We start from the raw sequence: 15,958 nt of genomic DNA, 5'->3' as shown, positions 1-15,958 counted from the left end.
CTCACAGTGGGCGAATCTTAAGAGTTCGATTGTTTTCCCCAAATTCCTACATTGAAGCCTTAACCCGTGCCCCCATACTTCAGAACGGGACATTTTTATGGGAAGAAGGTGATTTCCCATTACAAGATAGAAGTAAAGTGCCGTTAGATCTTAGACTTCTCAAAATGTCCGTATGTTGGAGGCTTGTCCCCCTAGCCTCACCCCAGTCTGCAATACTACTGTCAAGTGCAGGAGTGTGTAGCTGGGCCTGGTAGAACAGAGTTCGCTTGTCAGCCCCTGCCCTTGAAGGGAATTTTGGAAGCACAGTCTGAACGTGCCACTCTCCTAGTTTCCTGACCACCATCGGTGAATCAGTTTCCTTTGTCATGTTCCCAACATCATGTTTCTGAAACAGAACCAAGAGAAACCTTCCCTCATTTTAAATTGATTATTTTAAGCATCTTGATATCGTGACAGAAAACTGACTGACACCTGAGGACAGATGTAATTAGTGAAGTGCAGTAATTCTGGAGTATGGTGGGCCCCTAACCTAATATGGCTAGCGTTTTACTAAAAGAGGCGGACATCTGGTCACAGAGACTCACAAGGAGAGAGCCAGGGAAAATAAGTGCTTACAATGCCACGAGCCAAGGAACCAGTGGTCCTTCCTGGAGTAAGCCCCTCCCATCACACTGGCTGCAGGCTCCCAGGCTGTGAGGCAATTTATTTCTGTTATTTAATCTCCTCACTTCCAGGTACTTTGTTTTGACAGATGCAACACACCAATACAAACCGTTTTTTCTCTACTCTGTATTTACCTTCGCCGTCTAACCACACACCTGCCCGACCTGTCTTGCTTAACCAGAAGGTCCCAAATACCTTAGAAATCTGTGTGGCTGATTTGTATTCTGTGACCTCATTCTGAACCCAACTCCTGACTTCCCTGGGTCGTCCTCTTTCATTTTCTTCTACTTGTCCTGCTACAGGAGGCAGACAGGAGGCAGACAGGAGGCTATGACCTCTGTAAGGATACTTTTGCCCCACCCCTGTACTGGGCATTATATTTTAGCCTCTCTCTTGTTGTCTTTGGAGTCTTTCCCCTTCATTTCAAACTCACCTCCACCCCCTTTCGAGGTTGGAGTAGCCTTGTGAAATTATCTTTCTGCGGTGGAAATCTTATTACATCACTTGCCAGCTCCAAATCTCTCAGAGGGTCCCTTTAGTTTCTAGTCAGATGCCAAGGTCACAGTTTACCCACGATGACAAGCACGGTGACCTAACTTCTTTGCCATCCACCATAGAGCATCTATCTGTCCTCATTGCTCCTGCTCTGCACCTAAAGCCACATTCAGGATCAGCTAGTGCCCAGCCTCTTTGTTCTAGAGCCTGCAGAAGCCCAAAATTTAAAAGGTTTGTCCGGGAGGTGGCGGCAGGTGGGGGGTTGGGGGTGGGGAGCTGTCTTTGGACTCTAGACTGATTGAAAATCCCCATCTGTGCTCTCCCCAACCCCACCCTGTGTTTCTTTGACAGTAATTTTTCAGGGTTGGGAACTGGTAAGTCTCCCTAGCATAACCCGCCCAACACAGTAGAGCACTTGAGAGAGCCGCTCAGCGACTGTTGAAAGCACTCCAAAGTGAGGAAGGGACAGGGGAGGGGTGGGGGGCGGAGAAAGCAGCAATTTTGCCCAGCTGTTTGGGAGAATGAAAAATCAATTTGCAAAGACAGCACTTCCTCGTCCTTTTCAGCGCTGACTGTATCATAACTGACTCGTGAATTGGAATTAAAGCAAAGCTTTTCCCCTTTTCACGGTCAGCAGTGTGTGCTTTCAATACCTAACGCCCGGCGGTGGAGGCAGGCTGCGTCGAGCTCGCTCAGCCCGGTACAGCTGAAGTCACTTCCCCTGCAGGGACAGAGCGTGCTTTCGTGGGGTGGGCGGGCGGGTGGGTGTGTGTGAGAGAGAGAGTTTTCCGCAGTAGACCTGAAAACCCAGCCAGCCGCGGATTGGCGCATCCCGGCTGCGGCCGCCCGAGTCATCCGAATCGTTCTGGAACTGGGCACCAACTTGCGTGTTTGTCCGCGGCTCTTTGTGCGCGGATCAGCTGTACCGTGGGCTCTGGCATCTAATCCAGGATTTGCCTCTGCGCGAGGCTTATGGAAAGCAGATGTCTCGCCGCTCTGGGACTGAGCACAGAATGGAAGTGACCCAGAGAGGAGCTGTTTGGTACAGACGACACGGAGGGAAGGCCCCGGCGCGGCCCGCGAGGCCAGCTCCGCTCCTCGCGTCTGTCCTCTCTGCCGAGCCCGCCGCTCAGATCGCGTCCCGCGAGCGAGCCGTGTGACCGTGAGACCGCGTGGGGCGGGAGCCGGGACACCGGGGTCCGGGGCCGCCAGAGATCCGGGTGCGAACAGCAGCCGCAAGGGTCGCGGTAAGTGTCCCTGGGGGTGGGTGCGTGAGGGGCGCGGGCGGCTTTTCGGTGCTGTCAGCCCGCCAGCACTGTTCCCAGAATCTCACGGACCCTCTGCAGACCCTGACCTGCAAGGAACGCTTGCAAAGTCATTTGACCCTGGAGTAGAAAGCTACTCTATAATCTTAAAGCTTGGAAAGGCGTCCTCCCCCTCCCCCCCCCACTACACTCCCTTCCTATTTCTTTTTCTTTCAAAAACAAAAACAAAAAATGTTCTTTCTCTTAGAAGGGACTACTCAGCTAGATTCCCGTCCGATTAGTTTTCACGCTCACCCTCTGGCCAAGCTCACGCTGCACTTCTGGTTTATTAAAGGGCGGAGATGTTGCCTTTCGGGGCTTTTTGATTGATGTTGAAAAAACTGCATGCTGCTGTCAAGATGTAAAGGATTGGGGGTGGGGAGGAAGCTTGTTTCAAAAATACTTGTCAGATGCAAAGCATTCCGCGAACCCCAGACCTTTTCCCATTTGTAATCTAATCGATTCCAGGGAGCAACTGACTTATTTTCTGCAACTCCTTATTCGAATTAGGGCACAGATAGCGTTAGATTCAAATGCTTTTTAATTCTAGTGTGTGGGGTGGCTGGGTGAGGGGAGAGACGTGTTTATTTATTTTGAGATTCTGGGGAATAAATGTCCAGCTGAACTGATAAGTTACGGCCCAACCTCTCAAATGCTTTTTAGATAGTACATTTAACAGCATTTGAAGTCGCGAGCTTCTAAAGATTAGGCTAGACGCTAGGATATACATAAGAGGTTGTTCTTGTGACAGTTTGCATATCTATGCCCCGCCCCCCGCCCCTCGGCGCCCCCCCCCCCACCGCGCCGCTCAGGGTTGGTTTGTTTGTTTTTCCTTCTAAGATGGAGCTTAACCTTCACATCTGTATTCTTGAACTATAGTTATAAACTCAGTACAGCATAACAAGTATTTCCAGATTCCTTCCTGGGGGCGGGAGTTACTGTCCTGGATTGTATATGACCTCCAGTTCCAGATTTCCACTCCATTTCACCCTTAGCAGAGCCAGCACAGGCGGGCGCCTCAACGCCAAGCAACAGAAGAGCAGGGGTGATTCAGAGCACTCGGCCCACCACGGACTTGACCCAAGACAGAAAATATTTTATAGACTTTTTATGACATGCACTACATTCCCGTCCTGTTCAAACATATGCTCATATAATGATTAAAGATCAATTAGAAAGAGGCAGGCCCTGCCTCCCTTTCCCCTTGGGTAAATACAGTCTCCCCTTTCTTCCCTCCCTCATTTACAGAATTCTATTTCACTCAGTTACCATGACCTCATTTTGGATTGTGGCACGCATGGGGCCATCAGCTGTCATTATCAATGTTTGTTTTGGTGAAAATGTGCCCTGTCAGTATTTTCTGAGAACGTTTACCCAAACCTTACCTTCATTTTCCTAGAAAACTCTTCATGTATATGAATTGTACTGTCTGTCAAAAAAACAAACGGGGCATCCATATCTTTAATTATTCTTATATCATCCCTGTTACTGGTGGCTTGTGTGGATTCTTATTTGGTGAGATTGTAGTTTCTATTTTATACTGAAATACAGGTAGAGGGAACTTCTCATAGGACACTAAATATAAATAAATGGGTTTGAAAGTATGGCCATTAACATCGAATGTTCTGGCCTTTTCTTTGGTCTCTTGACTCTTCAGGAAGAACTAATGGTTACCATGCAGTTCAAGAGTGGTCTGTTTAGAGGTCAAGCTACAGTAATTTACTGCTCTCCAAATTCATCACTGTGAGAATGTGGCTCATTCAGTGGAGATAACCCAAGGAGGTAATATTACAGTTTCCAAAAAAGCATTGGAAAGGCTCCCACAGCTAAGATCCAGTCAGCGGCAGGGACTACCTTGTTACTGACATTCCTTATTCAGTGAGGCCCATCATGGTCTCGTGTCCCTTTTGGTTTGTCCTTACTCCCTAAACAGCCAGCAAAACTGTGATTCAAAACTGCATAGGTGTTACAATCCGAGATGACTTAAAATGGGCAGGGAATAGGCGTAGGTTATGAGCAAAAGAATGTAGTTTTGTACAAGCACTTAGTTATATGCAGAGTTTAATGTCTACGGGGGGGGTGAGGATGCCCTTGAACCAACCCCTTCAGATGCCAAGGAATTGCCCTATTTCTTATACTCTTATATATTAGACTTGAAAACTGGATGGTGAGTTAGCAAGTCTTTTTTAAAAAAAATAAAATATGCATTTATTTGTATGCATTTTATGTGCATTGGTGTTTGGCCTGCTTGTATGTTGTGTGAGGGTGTTGGGTATCATGGAACAGACAGTGGTGAGCTGCCACGTGGGTCCTGGGAATTGAACCTGGGTTCTCTGAAAGAATAGCCAGTTTTGTTTTTTTTTTAAGTACTAAGCCATCTCTCCAGTCCCTAGCTAGCAAGTCTTTAAAAAGAAAACCCCACAAGTTATCAGTGAGTTCAAAGCATTAAGTTCTCTGGAAAAAGAGACGCTTAAGTCTGATCATATGGAGAGTGTTTGATCTTATACTCAAAAGAACTGACAACTGCAGACTGTGAGGTAAATAGAAAACTAAGGGGGATCAATATGGCGACACCAAGCCAATACTTACTTCCCACTTGGATTTTATGTCACTTGGGGGGTTTGGTAGATGTTAAACCTCAGAAACAGTGCTTATGTTGGCACATACTAAAACTTCTTCACAATGGCTACTTCCTAGGATATATTATATTATGATTATATTATATATTTTTACATCCTGCCGTTGACTTTCAACTTAATGATAGAACAGAAATATCCCTTCTCTAGAATTTTCACTGTTTCCATTTTGCCTAACACACGGTAGGTCAACATGAAATTTCCTTATGCAGAATGGCCCTGGGAGATTCTAATAGCCGTGGGTCTGTGGATATGGAGGATGTGGGCTGCCTCCTGGTATACAAAAGCCCCTGGGCTTCATCCCTAGCACCACACCACAAAACAAACAAACAAACAAACAAATTGCCTATCCTGAGTCCTTGGATCAAACAAAATCAATGTATCTGCCTGCATTGTCATCAGCCTGTGGTGGGTTAGAAACGTGCAAATGAAGCTGCTGGTGCAGGCTTCCTTCTGCTTAACTGAAACAAATGAATCCACCCAACTTCCGCTTCCAGAAGCAGTTTGCTGAGGATGCTAGAGATGGCTGGAGCTCTGGGAGATGGCTAGCTTTTAAAATTCCTGTCTTCTGTGTGTAAATGTCTTTGGGTTTCAGAGTGTCTGCTTCTCTTAGAGGTGCCCGGCACCTCCCTTTAGATACACTCACCAATTTAAACTAAACTATAAAGAGAAGAAAAAAAATCGCTCTTAACTTTTGGCCTCTCCCTTTTGGACCTGGACCAACATTGTAGAGTTCTCTGTGTTGTGTTTCAGCAATGGTGATTTTTAGATCTAAAAATATGGCAAGTTTCAGATTTAGGCTTCTGTTGAGCAATCTGAGGTAAGATCAAAAAGTGGTGGGAAAGTTAGAAAGTTTTGTTTTGCTGTGGCTAGGCACTTACACTGGCTAATAATGAACTCACAAATACCTACAAGCTTTCATTTAGATTGTTCTGCCCTGTCTGGTAGAAGGAAGGGAAGGCACTGTTCTAGTCGGTAGGCCAAAGAGATTTATGGAGAAAATATCTGATTTCAAAGTCCTGCTCTGTGATCTGGAAGTGCAATAGTACAGGTGCTACAGTGTATAAAGGCTCCCTTTATGCAACAATGTATAAAGGAGAATCTAAGCCTGGAAGGCTTTTTCAAGCATTGGTGCTATCTGTTGAGTAGCTACTATGGAGCCTCCTTCTCTCACCAGTTTCCTCCAAAGCCTTCCCTCCAGCTGGGACTGGCGCTACCCCTCTGTGTCATATGACACTGTTCCTCTGGAGACATGAAAAAAATGTCTGTTCACCCCAGATAGGGAATCAACTACAGATCAAAGTAAAGACAAGACCAAAGTCCAATTTGATGAACTAATGAACTTTATTAGGGTTACTTACAGGAATGGAGATGACTCAAATATGGATGCATCCCTAAACCCTACCCTACCCGACCCCGACACCCACCCCCACCCCCAGCATGGGGAACAGCTCACCAAAGCTGGGAAGCTGAAGTAGTCTACACAGCTTACAGACAGCTCATCAGATTGAGAGTGGTGCAGGTGGTCTGAGTCTCTTCTAGGCACCTCGGTCGATTTCTGCTGCTTCCAGGTGGCTTGGCTGGTTCTTACTTCTTGCAGGCAGTTAGGTTGGTCTCTGTCTTCTAGGTGGCTCCCATCTGAGTCTCTTCAGAACAGCTCAGCTTTCAGAGAGTCTTCTGGGCTGGTCAGCTGGTTACTGTCTTTTTCAGGTGGCTTGGCTGGTCTGAGTGTCTCTCAGAAATCCTGACTGCTTATATATGCTTGGGGAGAGAAGGGCCTAGTGTATTTGATCAGTTTCAGGGACTTCCGGAGGCACAAGTTGTCACCTTCCTGCATTTTAGGACTTTATTGCAGAATGAAACGCTTGGCTTTTCTTGAGAGGATCTTATATCTTAATAAACATCCCTCTAAACTAGAGGTTTGGGGGAGGATTGCTACCACCACACCCTGTTATCTCATCCAGTCCGCTCTTAGGTGCTTGAGGCAGAAGTACTAGACTTTTGAGGCCAGCCTAGAGCTACGTGGTGAGACTGTCTCAAAAAAAGCAAAACAGCAAAAGAAATCTTTTGGCAACTTGGAGACCCTTTTAGAGTTTCAGATGCAAACACAGCCTAGAAAAATCTAGAGGTCCCTGGGACTGAGGCACGTGTCCTTTGGTGGTAGAAAGTATCTTCTTGGGTCTTTAAACAAAACCAGAGTCCTGGTATTTGTGCTTACTTACTCTCAAAGACTTAACAGGCATGGCCTTGCTCCCAGGGGTTTACTTCCACAGATAGCCAGTTTTGCAGTGGCTAGGAGTGGGATGGTAAGTTGCAAAATGACCCATAATGGGAGTTGTGCTGGAGGGTAAATGATAGACACTCTTGAGCTTTGCAGTAATTGAGAAGATGATATCAGACCCCCTGTAATCACGAAAATAGCCTCTCAGACTAAACAAAGACAAAGCCGTCTCATTCCCTTTGACTACACGCAATTTATTTAAATTAGTGTTGCGCACTCTACAATGGTCTGAAGCCATGTTACGAAGCCAACAAATTGAATAAGTTTTCCGGGCCTTTGCTTAGGGATGAAAAAGGTTTTAGGCACTTTGAACAGGATTTGCATCTTGTTAGCTTCCCTGTGTGTCTTTGGTCACTGAAGACAATAGAAAGTCTATCTTTTCAGCCAGACAGTTTGCCTCTGTTATGATTCTGCAGAGAATTAAACTGACGGTCTAGGAGCCTGGGGGAGGTGAGGGGGCAGCAAGAACTTTCAGGACACTCAAAAGGAGAAAAGCTTGGGGTCAGACCTGATCCCTCTCTGTCTTACAGTTTGAGATTAGCCAGTACAGCTTACCTTGGCCGCAGCAAAGGCTTACTTAACATGTAGGGATCTCTTTGATGTTACCATGTGAACTATTTCCTTCTAGAGCTAAGTTGCTAACTCATCTTTGGTGTGCAGTATATATCCAGGGTCCTTCCTTTCACCCAGTGCATTGGATTCTGCTTCAGGAAGGCAAAAATAATAACCGTGCTAGTCAAAGAACAAAGCTGTAAAATCAAACGTTGTATGCAATGTAAATGCATACTCTGGGTCCTCCTTGAACCAATATTGTACATGGCCAAGAAACAGTCTTCCAAAGAGAGTGAACTAAAGGTGACTCACAGGGCTGAAAGCTTCAGGATTAGCCACTTGCTACCCATGAACACCTATGTGAATCGCAGAGGTTCCATCTGATGCCCTTCACCTTCCGCTCCTTGCTCACATCTTAGTCATATAGTTAGTACCTCCTGGCTCTCTAGACCAGAGATCCCCAGCCACTGTGCCTTATGGAAGCTTGTAATGGCTGAGATAAGCAGTGCTGAGTAGCATAACAGTTTTAAGTACAGGACAAAGTAATCACCAGTGAGAAAGACTGGGCTACAAGCTCACACTGGGTTTGTGCAGCTCTGTTGAGGGTAATAGGGATGTCAGCACTGGGACTCGCTGTGCAGAACAAATGGCAAAAGCTGGATATCTTTATCATCTCACTCTGCCAGTAATGAACACAGTGATCAAAACCAAACGTAATGAAACCAAGTGTGCAGAGTACAGTCTCCAGATCTTTGCCATTAAAATTCTCCTTTGCAAAGCTGTCTCCCTTTCATGAGAACAATACGTTCGCCATCTGCATAGCACACACTCTGCAGCACAAATGAGCTGAGCTGATAAATGGTCTCTTTCACTCCACTCATGTCGCTGGCACCCACTCTGGGTACAGTGAAATGACAGGGAGTCATTTGCCCAAGGGAGGGATGGATAGAGGCCAATGCAATTCCTTTCTGTTTTTCCTTATTCTCTGCTATAAAGTAGCAATTACCCTTGGAGGTTCCTCCAACTACCGCCCTTTGCCCCCACCAATTCTCCATCCAGAAGCCTGAAGTACAAAGTAATCTATGCCTGAAGGCTTAAACCCACTGTGAGCTGCCAAACCAGCCACCAGAAAAATGAAGAAACATTTAATAGGGGCCACAGGGGTGGCCCAGTGGCCAAGCACAAGCTCAACATGTACCAGGCTCTGGGTTCATCCCATGCACCAAAAGAAAACACATTCAGCTACAACCCTAACCCAGTCTCACTTATAAATACAGTTTCATTAAACAATAAAATACTAAGTTTCTCAGGTATTTCCTTTATAAATATTTTGTTTGTAAGTTACATCAGTGTTTTGTTTAAACAAAGATTCTAAATTTTTAATAAATATCTGTTGTGGGTCAAATTCATACAAATTCATATTGCCTCCTCCCTCCCTCTCTCCCACCCTTTCTTCCTTTGATCGGGGTCTCACTCTGTAGCCCTGGCTGGCCTAAACCTCTCTACGTGGATCAGGTAGGCTTTGAACTCTTTAGAGATCCATATGCCTGTCCTGAGTGCTGGGATTAAAGGCATATGCCATCACTTCTGGCTTTTCCTCTCTCTCTCTCTCTCTCTCTCTCTCTCTCTCTCCTCTGACATTGAACCCAAATCCTTGCCATGCTAGTATAAACTCTACCACCAAGTTACAGCCACACAGCGCACCACTACCTAAAGAACCTTTAAACAACCACAATAGTCATTTTTTTTTAATTTGCTTTCAATAGTTAGAACAATTTCTGTTATGGAGGAAGACAGATTTATGGGGTTATAAAATTGAGGATTCCATCTGCATAGGGTCTGGTTTGCATTTATAATGTGGAACAAAATATTCTTGGCATGCTTGAGGCTTATTTTCAACAGGATGTTGAATGCTAAACCCCAGTCAAGACAGAACTAGGTTAAGTGCTTTTCCTAGATGTCCTAAGCCATTTGCTCTTTCTCAAGTCTCTTAGGTCAATGCATTCTCCAGAGTGACATCAAGTCCTCGGTGACCATTCTACAGACACCGTGCTGGTACCTGCTGATGGCTGCTCAGGAAGGAACAAAAGACCCCCAGACCTTCTGCTTGAACCCCTTGAGACCACCCAGGGCTCAGCCTGTGACTTTACACACAATGGCTACTGTAGTAGTTAGAGTTTATAGCCACAACTTTAGAATTGTCACTTCTTGGTTCATTCACAGTCTTTGGCACAATTTTTCAGAACAAATATCAAAGGTGACACAGGAGGAAGAAGTTCAGCTGAGAGGCAGAGGCAGGGGAAATTGGAGGTCAAGGCTAGCCCCACCTGCATAGTGAGTTCGAGGCTATCCTGAGCTAAGTAAGCACTGCCTCATACTACCCCCTCTCTACTAAAGCATTCATTTATTCTCTTTAAAACTGAAACAGTTCACTTAACATTAAAGTCATCGGTTTGGAGAGATGGCCCAGTGGTTAAGAGCACTGGCTGCTCTTCCGGAGATCCTGAGTTCAATTCCCAGCAATCACATGGTGGCTCACAAGCATCTGTAATGGGACCCGATGCCCTCTTCTGGTGTGTCTGAAGACAGCAACAACATACTCATATACATAGAATAAATAAAAATTAAAAAAAAATAAAGTCAAGTCATATGGAGGCATTCATAAAGAAAGTTTGGCGGTTTGAGGCTGTAAACACCAAGCGTATGGACTCTGTCCCGCGGCAGTGAGTCTTATTTGAACCAGGCAGCGAGGCCAACAGCTCTTCCTTGATCTTCAGTGCTCATGAGACAAATTGTATTGAGACTTGTAGTTGGATTTCCATTCTGTTTTCCTCGAATAGTTAGCACTCTGGTTAGCTTTCAGTTGTAAATCAGTAGAATTCAGTTCAGTTCAGAAAGAAAAAAACCCCACAAACAAGCAAACATTTAACTCTTGGCTTAGGGTGATACATTAATTACACACTCTCTCTCTGTGTGTGTGTGTGTGTGAATGTATGTATTAGAGCTGTTTATTGGAGACTGTAGGGGTGTGTGTGTGTGTGTGTGTGTGTGTGTGTGTGTGAATGTATGTATCAGAGCTGTTTATTGGAGACTGTAGGTGGTTTCTCCCTGGAGCCTGGAATACTGGAACTGCCAGGAAGATTAAACTGACAGTCTACTGTCTCTTTCTTATTTATGATGGTTGCCCTGTTGACCCACCGGGATGTGCTTGGCCATTTTCTTTACTCTTCCCACCACTCTCTATTAGTCATGAAATTTATTGGCTCCAGGGGTGTGAATCTAGAAGAACCTGCTCCCTCAGCTCAAGCCCATAATTCCTTCAGTGCGCGGTTAACTAGCTGGGCTCCCTTGGCACGGAGATCGTAGCAATGATTTACTCTCAGAGTTGAGGAAGACTTTAACAATTCCCTTCAGGGCGGAGGGTGGGGTTCAGTGGAAGAGTGCTTGCTTACCGGTGTGTGCCAGATCCAGCACCTCAAGCAAAGAATAAAACACAAATAGATACATTGTTATCCCTAAGGAATACATTGTTATTCCTAAGGAACGCTCCAGGAATTTGAGCGCCAAAAGGAGTCCTCCCACCTAGGACATCCTTCTCTCTAGACCTGATGCTCCATAGTTCCTGATTGAATGATACATGATGAAGAGACACTAGGAGCCCAGATGATAGCTTATGGTAGAGCACTTACTTGCTCAGTATGCAGGAGGTCCTGACTTCCACCTTTAGTGACAGTAATGAGAGAACTGTGGAAGACTCTAAATGTAAGTGTCTCTGTTAGGGTTTCTATTGCTGCGACAAAACACCATGACCAAAAAGCAAGATGAGGAGGAAAGGGGTTCTTTGGCTTACACTTCCACATTGCTGTTCATCACTGGAGGGAAGTCATGGCAGAAACTCAAAAAGGGCAGGATCTTACAGGCAGGAGCTACTGCAGAAACCACAGAGGAGAGAGGAGTGCTGCTTGCTGGCTTGCTCCACACAGCTTGCTCAGCCTGCTTTCTTATAGACCCCAGAACCACCTGTCTATATGGTTGGTTTCTCAATTGAGGCTCCTTTCAGATAACTCTAGCTTGTGTCAAATTCACATAGGCTTGACAGCACAGAAAAGATAACCTAGAGTGAATACAGGTCTAAGAAGGCATCCTGAAGTGTGCTTTCCAGTAATGGCGAAGAAGAAAAGTGAGAGGGCTCAACAGGCTGTTGGGGTGGCGCAGGAGGGATCAATAAATAGGCATGTGTGAGGGTGGCCCATCAGGGTCTGTGTGAAGAGTCACAGCAATGAAGAGAATCAGAGCAAAGAGGCTCTTCATGTGGTCGTGATGGTCAGCCACATGCAACACACACACATAGTGCTGACTTTGAGAGCTGTGACAGGGACTGTTCTATGACTCTCATCTAGCTGAATGTACTCTTAGGTAGTCCTTGGCTTCTAGATGGCATTCTCTCTATCGTCATATCATCTTCTCTGCCATCTTCCCCCTTTTTATAGAACACTAGTGAGATTAGAGCCCACCCTGATGTCCTCATGCAAACCTGGTCTGACCTACAGACTTCCTGACCTGTGATGGCTTGCTTTACAATGTGCAGTTTTACTGTTTTAAGAAAATGATACATATCCAACAGACCCTGTCCTTTCAGTTCAGAGTTTTGAAATTTTGTTTTCACTTTGTGTGTATGCCTGTTTGCCTGCATGCATATCTGTGTACTACATATGTGTGGAGTGCTGGAGGATGCTAGGAGATGTCATCCAGCCACAGCCCCCAGTCCACCCCATCAGCTCATGAGAACAATAGGAAAGAGCTAACATTCTAGGTGGTGCTGGGCAGTGCCTGGAGTTTTGGACGCAGGTCTCAAACACACTAAGTTAGTTATTCAACTGGAGGATGCTGCCCAGATGTAGGCACAGGCTAAGCTAAAAGGTTAACTGAGAAGAGGTATAAATGCATTATCTATTTATGACATTTCCAATTTCAGGAGGGTTTATGAGAATGTAACCCCAATGTGAGTCAGGGAACACCTTTATCTTGCTTCATACCTTGTGAGGAGATGGATATCAGCACAGCAGGTGGGGACATGGGCCACAGCAGGGACTTTTACAGTGCTGAGCAGAAGAGTGAGGCGCTGAAAGCAGAAAGTTCTAGCGAAGGTAGACTGAACACAGACTGGTGAGTGCTCCAGAGGGAGAGAGAGCTGCTGGCTGGTTGGGGAAGGTGGGAGAAGAAATGTGTAAAATCAAAGGGAAGAATCCACAAGTCTTACGCATTAGCAGTAATGATGTATTTTGGGTGTGGCATCTGATAACTGGGAACACCCCCACTTCTGCTGCTTCCTCTAATCTTGAGGACTGGGAAGCCAGTGTCCCTGTTTTTACAGTGTCTGGATGAGGGGGATTTAGGGAGAGGTCACCACCACCAGGGTCTGTGGTGGCCAGAGGCAGGAGAGTGAGACCCAGTGCCACAAGTGTTAGATCTTTAGAGATGGCTACAGGACCAGCTGTCCTCTCATTGGATGGACTTGGATTTGGGATTTAGATGCATAGCAGCAGCTCTTTAATCCCCAGAGTAGGTGGGCTCTCTGACAGTGGGAATCTAGGAGCTAAGCCTGGGGATTGCTATTTCAGTCGCTTTTCAGACTTGGGTGATTGCCAAGAGCCAGCCCAAGAAACGTTTATAGAAGTCAGGGAGAATGGGGGAGTTCTCCAGTGGAGGTTTTTCCAATAGGATGATTTGGGAAGGTGGAGAATGGTCTGAGCACTTGGGAAGACTTTGATTTGCATCAACAGTGAGGATAGTAAGTACCAGGGAAAAGAAAAAAAGAGGATCATCACAGAATGGCGGGATAAGAAAAAGGACCCGAGGGTTTTACTCTAAAGAAGTGAGTTTTCCTAATTCAGGGGATTCAGTGGTCGTAATTATGATGTCAGAAGCTGGTATCATTAACCCCAAATGACTGTGTGGGGCCAGAGAACCTAGGAAACCAACAGGGTCCAAGGAGCTGAAAGTCTCAGAATAAGAGAGACCAATCCTCAGTCTGAGATTGAAGGCCTAGTAGTCCCATGCGGAGCTGTAAGTATGAGTCTGTACTCAAAGGCTGAAACTTAGGGAGATGGCGGTCCATGGGCCACAGAGGGAGCGAAACTCTGTCCACTCAGGAAGAACTGATCATGCACAGGAGTGTGTGCTTTGTTTATAATTCTGTCTTCCACAGTTGCCCCCAACCTATCGAAAAATTTGGACAGCCTTCGGGGCGTGTCTTCCCACCTTAGTTTGCTCATAAGCAGCAGTTAGCCTTACCAATGGACTAGGAGGAGCCTGACCATCCACCCAAGTCAACATTGATCATCAGCGAGTGTGGGGTGATAGGGTGGCAGGCGGGCCACTCGGAAGGAGTCGTTTGGTGAAAAGGGGAATGCCACATCTTTCTGTAGAACAGAAGAAAACGGAGGAGTGCTTACATTCAGGGTCTATGACGAATTTGGGAATCGATTCCCACAGTCTGACCAGCAGAACCATTTCCTGCTGAATAAGATGTTACCATGGCATGCCATCGTTTCTGCCCCAGAGCTAATACTTCTCCTGCAGTTGCTGTCTTCAGAAATTACATTAAAGAGAATATAAGCATGGGGCTGGTTTGCTTTGGGCCACATGCCCAAACCCTTCTGCCATGTAACAGTGTGGCAATTTTAGAGCAAATAACTTCAAAAGTTCTCCAAAGTTTTGTGCATCTGCCTCCCTTCCTGCATCATAGATGGGGGGAAACTTGGCAGCAAACATGGCTTTAATCCCCACAAAGACTCATGACAGTCACACATGACTCAGTGCTTAAGAACTGGCTTCTATAGACATGTCCTCCAGGTACGACTTGGCAGAGGCGGCCCACGGCTCATCAGGCTGTACCGAAGACTGAAAACCAAACAGAAGCCAAGTTTTCTCTTTACATTAGCATCTCTAATGTCGGTCACACCTCCCCTCATCTTTGCAAAGCTGCCATGCGAGTCCAGACGCAGGGGTGGGAGGCAGAAGGGCGTTAGACAGCAGTTCTCAAGCTGTGGCTCTCCTGAGTGGGTGGTAAAGTAAGTTCGTGCATTGCAGCCAGTCTATTTTAGAAACAAAGTCTGTGCCAGGCGTGGTAGCACATGCTTATAATTCCAGCACTCTGGAGGCTGAGGCAGGAGGGCCATAAGAGCCAAGCCAGCCTGTGATACATAGCAAGACCTTGTCATGAATACATAAATAAAAATCAAAGATTAAAAATGAGATAACAGGGGGTGTAAGGTTTCTCATACAATCTTAGTTTCAGTGAAATGTATGTCTATATCTTACCCAACATAAAATACTGGTTTATAGTCACAGAAAGAGTGGAAACCCAGAAATAGAAGTGCAAGGAGACTGAATGACATACATAGTCTATCCTATCAAAATTATGGTGGTTATCAACTTTATTTGGCCGCTGAAAGGGTTAAACATGGAAGGCATTGTGACCTTTGCCTGGTTGACAGTGCTTACTGTAATGGTGTCCTCTGCCTAGGTTTCTTTATCGTCTCTAATCCTTGTTTTCTACCCAGTCCTTTCTCCTGAGGTTAGAAAGGAGAACTCAACAGCTGCTGACATTTCCATGTTGCTCACAAACAATTGGAGCTCAATATATCTGCCCTAGTCAGTTTTCTGTTGCTTCAACCAAATACCAGGAAATGGATCATTTATACATAATACACGTTCACTCAGTCAGCGGTTCCGGAAGCTGGAAAGTCTGAGGTGAAGAGGCCTCATTTGGAGGGGATCTCTTGGCAGGCGGAGGCACTCCAAAGCATCCTGAGGTGGCAGAGGGTATGACTTGGTGCCTGGAGCACAGAAAAGAAGCAAAATCAAACTAGCTTCTACAGTAGGCCCACCCTCAAGGCAGTACATTAACACTTGGGCCAATGACCCTGCCCTGGTGGCCTGGTCACCATGGAAGGGTCCCATCTGGTTCCAGCTCTTAATACCTCACAAGAGAGACTGAATTTCAACTTGAGTGTCAATGGAAA

At 45.9% G+C, this 15,958-nt stretch overlaps 1 protein-coding gene across 3 annotated transcripts in view; it reads left to right on the top strand.

The window, feature by feature from the left end:
- The window catches only part of Trim2 (tripartite motif containing 2), a 140,947-nt gene that overhangs the window by 42,059 nt on the left and 82,930 nt on the right, over positions 1 to 15,958 (top strand). The window contains exon 1 of one of the 3 annotated variants that reach the window (XM_021158169.2): positions 1,944 to 2,405. The exons of the other annotated variants lie outside the window; for them this stretch is intronic. The gene's annotated coding sequence lies outside the window, so the exon portion shown is untranslated. Of the gene's footprint in view, positions 1 to 1,943; positions 2,406 to 15,958 lie in introns of those variants that run through there. 3 annotated transcript variants of the gene reach the window in all.

This window comes from Mus caroli, chromosome 3 (genome assembly GCF_900094665.2).
Source record: "Mus caroli chromosome 3, CAROLI_EIJ_v1.1, whole genome shotgun sequence".
NCBI classification, from domain to species: domain Eukaryota; kingdom Metazoa; phylum Chordata; class Mammalia; order Rodentia; family Muridae; genus Mus; species Mus caroli.
This window is presented reverse-complemented; position numbering and strand designations above follow the sequence as displayed.